The following is a 6,000-nucleotide window of genomic DNA, read 5'->3' as shown; positions in this document are numbered from 1 at the left end:
TCCAGTCAGGAAGATCCCGTTGCTGATTCCGGCCATCAAGAAGATCTACATCTACACACATACTCTGCAATTCACCATACGGTGCGTCGCGGAGGATACCTCGTACCACAACTAGCATCTTCTCTCCCTGTTCCACTGTCAAACAGAACGAGGGAAAAATGACTGCCTATATGCCTCTGTACGAGCCCTAATCTCTCTCATCTTATCTTTGTGGTCTTTCCGCGAAATGTAAGTTGGCGGCAGTAAAATTGTACTGCAGTCAGCCTCAAATGCTGGTTCTCTAAATTTCCTCAGTAGCGATTCACGAAAAGAATGCCTCCTTTCCTCTAGAGACTCCCACCCGAGTTCCTGAAGCATTTCCGTAACACTCGCGCGATGAGCAAACCTGCCAGTAACAAATCTAGCAGCCCGCCTCTGAATTGCTTCTATGTCCTCCCTCAATCCGATCTGATAGGGATCCCAAACGCTCGAGCAGTACTCAAGAATAGGTCGTATTATTGTTTTATAAGCGGTCTCCTTTACAGATGAACCACATCTTCCCGAAATTCTACCAATGAACTGAAGACGACTATCCGCCTTCCTCACAACTGCCATTACATGCTTGTCACACTTCATATCGCTCTGCAGTATTACGCCCAAATATTTAATCGATGTGACTGTGTCAAGCGCTACACTACTAACGGAGTATTCAAACATTATAGGATTTTTTTTCCTATTCATCTGCATTAATTTACTTTTATCTATATTTAGTTAGCTGCCATTCTTTACACCAATCACAAATCCTGTCCAAGTCATCTTGTATCCTCCTACAGTCACTCAACGGCGACACCTTCCCGTACACCACAGCATCATCAGCAAACAGCCGCACATTGCTATCCACCCTATCCAAAAGATCATTTATGTAGATAGAAAACAACAGCGGACCTACCACACTTCCCTGGGGCACTCCAGATGATACCCTCACCTCCGATGAACACTCACCATCGAGGACAACGTACTGGGTTCTATTACTTAAGAAGTCTTCGAGCCACTCACATACTTGGGAACCAATCCCATTTGCTTGTACTTTAGTTAGGAGTCTGCAGTGGGGCACCGAGTCAAACGCTTTCCGGAAGTCAAGGAATATGGCATCCGTCTGATACCCTTCATCCATGGTTCGCAAGATATCATGTGAAAAAAGGGCGAGCTGCGTTTCGCAGGAGCGATGCTTTCTAAAGCTGTGCTGATGCATGGACAGCAACTTCTCTGTCTCAAGGAAATTCATTATATTCGATCTGAGAATATGTTCAAGAATCCTGGAACAAACCGATGTTAAGGATATTGGTCTGTAATTTTGCGGATCCGTCCTTCTACCCTTCTTATATACAGGCGTCACCTGCGCTTTTTTCCAGTCGCTCGGGACTTTACGTTGGGAAAGAGATTCGCGATAAATGCAAGCTAAGTAAGGAGCCAATGCAGTAGAGTACTCTCTGTAAATCCGGATTGGGATCCCATCAGGACCTGGCGATTTATTTATTTATGGGTTCTGGGACACACCTTCGGCATCGTTTTGCGGCCGGTGTTTCCTCGCTGTCTCCTGACGGATGTCGGGGTGCGAGCGGCGACTCTGCATCGGCTACAACAACGGTCGCCTCTCCAACACTGATTCCAACACCCACGCTTCCCCCTCACCGACGGTATGCTGCTCGGCCGTACATGATGACGTTGCGGCGGTTTGGGGGAGGGGGGTGGGGGGTGGCGGGGGGACGCGAAGAGTGCTGTGTCATCCGAACAAGATACAGCCAGGGCTCATAGGCGCCGACGTTTTTCGATACTGGCTTCCGGCACACTGCTCACAAGGGAACCTCCCCCTCGCACCCCCCTCAGATTCAGTTATAAGTTGGCACAGTGGATAGGCCTTGAAAAACGGAACACAGATCAGTCGAGAAAACTGGAAGAAGTTGTGTGGAACGATGAAAATATAAGCAAAATATACAAAGTGAGTAGTCCATGCGTAAGATAGGCAACATCAAGGTGAGTATGTGCCAAGAAGCGCCGTGGTCCTGTGGTTAGCGTGAGTGGCTGCGGAACGAGAGGTCCTTGGATCAAGTCCTTCCTCTAATGAAAAGTTTACCTTTTTTTATCTTCGCAAAGTTATGATCTGTCAGTTCGTTCATTGACGTCTCTATTCACTGTAATAAGTTTAGTGTCTGTGTTTTGCGACCGCACCGCAAAACCGTGCGATTGGTAGACGAAAGGACGTGCCTCTCCAACGGGAACTGAAAACATTTGATCGCAAGGTCATAGGTCAACCGATTACTCCTCAGGAAAACACGTCTGATATATTCTATACGACACTGGTGACGGCATGTGCGTCACATGACAGGAATATGTTGTCGACCCACCTAACTTGTACACTTGGCGAATGGGTAAAAAGATTCTTCTACCTTGCCCGATTTAGGTTTTCTTGTGGATGCGATAATCACTCGATAAAAGTGATGAAAACATAACGGACGGACAGATAATAATTAATTGAAAGTAAAAAATTAAGATCTTCACTCGAGGGAAGATTTGAACTAAGGACCTCACATTCCGCAGCCGCTCACGCTAACCACGGGACCACGGCGCTCCTTGCGTTATAATGTCCTTGATGCTGCTTATCTTGCACATGGACTACTCAATTTGTATATTTTGTTTATTTTTTTCATAGTTTCACACAACTTCTTTCTGTTTTCTCGATTGATCTGTGTTCCGTTTTTCAAGGCCTATCCACTGTGCCAACTTATAACTAAATCTGATGGGGGTGCGATGGGGAGGTCCCCTTGTCAATATTTACAACCGAGCTCATCGAGCTGTATCAGGCCACGGAGTACATTCGGCGACACAGGCTTTTCAATTGTGTCCTCTGCTCTGACTCTCTTAGCGCCCTTCAAAGTCTCTGTGCGCTGTACATGGCCCGTCCCTTAGTGCAGTGGGTTCAGGAAAACTGTCACTCGATCAGTCTTGGTGGAGCCACTGTGATGTTTCTGTGGGTTCCTGGTCATGCCAGGAAACGAGGCTGCTGACGCTGCTTCCAAGGCTGCAGTCCTCGTACCTTAAGCCCAGCAGTTCCTATGTTCCCTCCGGTGGTCTCTGTGTTGCCGTCTGTCAGGAGGTGGTGCCACATAGGCATCTCCATTGGTCCTCCCTTCACGGGAATAAGCTCCGGATTATTAAGCCTCTCCCAGCGGCTTGGACGACCTCCTCTCGGCCCTCCCACCGGGAGGAAGTCATTTTAACTAGGTTGCGTATTGGGCACTGCCTTTTTAGCCATCGTCATTTGTTAAGTGGCGCTCCCCCACCACTTTGTACACATTGCGCCCAAGTTTTAACTGACAGACTCTTCCTGACGAAATGCCCATTTTTTAACCGTTTACGTTCCCGCTTGGGTTTGCCGTCCGAGTTATCGGCCGTTTTCGGAAACAACGCGTGGGCTGTCGATCGCGTTTTATTTTTTATCCGTCAAAGCAATATGGCGAAGGCCATTTAATTTTTAGTTCTGGACCTCCGTTTCGGTATGGTGTCTTTTGCAGCACTTTCTCCACTTCCTTGTTTTTATCTGTGGGATTGACGTATAGTCCTCCCCTTTGTCTTCATGTTCTAAAGTTTTGGCTTGGTCGCATATGGCCCCAGTTGTTTTTGCGCCCTAAAACAAACAAACAAAAAGCAAAAGCACCACAGGCGCCAAGATGCTAGCTGGTTCCGGTGCCATAGAGACTCGCGCGCGTTCCACCAGCACCAAGGGCGGCGCTGAGGATGAAGGTGACTTCGCTTCGGCCAGTTGACGGCCGAGTGCAGTCCGCCAATGACCCGACGACAAAGGACGGAAGCCTACTCGGAAGACAGGAGAGCAGCTCTCTCCCACTTTGTTACAGACCATCGTCCAGGGCTGACTTACAAGCGGGAGCCACGACGTTTGGAACGCGGATTTACTGTAAACTTCTTACACTCGTAGTACTCCATGACGGCAACAAAATGTGTAAGCAGTAGCGCGTACTTCTCAAGCATTACTGAGAAAATCGCAAGATAATTTCTGTGCGTGGCCATTTTTACCATGAAGCGGCGGCAGCCGAGTGGTCGCCGGCACGGTAGCTCAGCGTGTTCGGTCAGAGGGTTTAACTGCCCTCTGTAATAAAAAACTGAGTTAATCGATTAACAACGAACTTAAACGGATGTCTTACGACGTCCGCCCCGAGCAGAAGCAACGAACAAAATGAGATTAAAAAAAAAAAAAAAGTAAGTGGTTAGCGTTCAACCCCCTTAATCACTGGATCGAGTCCGGTCCGTCTGTTCTTTTTTTTTATTTTCAACGCAATCATTTTCTTTACTATATATATTACAATTGATATAATGGCGAAAATACGTGAAATCGAATGAACTTTTATTAAATTTACAATGTGGTTTGGCAGTCTACTAATTTTTATTATCACAAATAATGTAATATTCGTAACTATCGACTAGTAAACGACCAAACGAATAAAGTGACACTGAAAATGTATGCTTGTCCGTGATTTGAGAAATCCCTTATACCTGGAAGGAGCCCGAAACGACTTGTTACCTCCAAGTTTTGACCGGCACAGACTGCTTTCGAAAGATGTACAATTAATTGTCGCTTTCGACATTACAAGTTACAAGATGGTATTTTTTGTAAAAACGTGGAAAACATAAACTTAAACGGCACCAGTAATACAAATAGTAAAGAAAATTACTGTGTTGCAAAAAAAAGTGACAAACGGAACTCGATCCAGCAGCTTGAACGCCAACCACTAAAAAAAAAAAAATTTATCTATTACTCATTGAATTTGTTCAGCGGCGCGGACGTCCGATGTCGCCCATTCAGTTTGTTCGTTGATCCGTTCGCTCAGTTTTTTTGTTGTTGTTGAAAAGGGTAGCTCACGCACTGACCGAACATGCTGAGTTACAGTGCCGGCACCACTCGGCTGCAGCCACTTCATGGTTAAAATGGCCACGCACAGATATGTATTTAACGACCGCAATTATCTTGCGATTTTCTCAGTAACGCTTGAGAAGTACGCGCTACTGCTTACACATTTTGTTGTCCTCATGGAGTACTACGAATGTACGAAGTTTACAGTAAATCCTCGTTCGAAACGTTGTGGCCTCCCCTTGTTAGACGGGAAACGTCATTTAGTGGACTCTTAGAAGTGAAAAAAAGGTTCAAATGGCTCTGAGCACTATGGGACTTAACTTCTAAGGTCATCAGTCCCCTAGAACTTAGAACTACTTAAACCTAACTAACCTAAGGACATCACACACATCCATGCCCGAGGCAGGATTCGAACCTGCGACCGTAGCGGCCTCGCGGTTCCAGACTGTAGCGCCTTCAACCACTTGGCCACCGCGGCCGGCTTTAGAAGTGAACAGACAGTTGTTGTAAATGGCATTTGCTATGTTTACCTACGATTATTTTCACGTAGCCATTGAGGGCCTTTCTTGTGTTGTATTACAAGCAGTGTTGCAGACTTCAATATCCAACTAGTCACAAAGATAAGTAAACGTTTTACCTCATTTGTGTGACTTTGTTAAGCCGGCCGGTTAAGTCGCGTAGTGCTCAGAGCCATTTTAACCATTTTGTGACTTTGTTACTAATTTGTTGGAGTGTTGTAGAACCTTCGTTCTACCATCGTGTCACCCGACCCAGGGGCACAGTTGTGTAATAGTGGCAGGGGAAAATTGTGGAATAAGGGAACGAGAAGATGAGAAGAGAGAGAGGGGAGGGGGCGAGAAGGGGGCAGGAGGAGGTGAACTAACGGAACTAAAATACGCACCAGGGCAACACAGGGTAATTGAGTAGTTAACAATATGATCGCTACATATAATGCTCGAGGTGTCGCCCACAATGTCAGTATTGGCTCTTGAGCAAAAAAGTTTGAAGACTTTAGTTATTGACCACTGATAATGCGGATATGAATAGACAAAGCATGTTGGGTTACAAACAAGTAAAACATTGATATGTAGAAG

Source organism: Schistocerca serialis, chromosome 8 (genome assembly GCF_023864345.2).
Source record: "Schistocerca serialis cubense isolate TAMUIC-IGC-003099 chromosome 8, iqSchSeri2.2, whole genome shotgun sequence".
In the NCBI taxonomy this organism is placed as follows: domain Eukaryota; kingdom Metazoa; phylum Arthropoda; class Insecta; order Orthoptera; family Acrididae; genus Schistocerca; species Schistocerca serialis.
Note: the sequence above shows the minus strand (reverse complement) of the source record.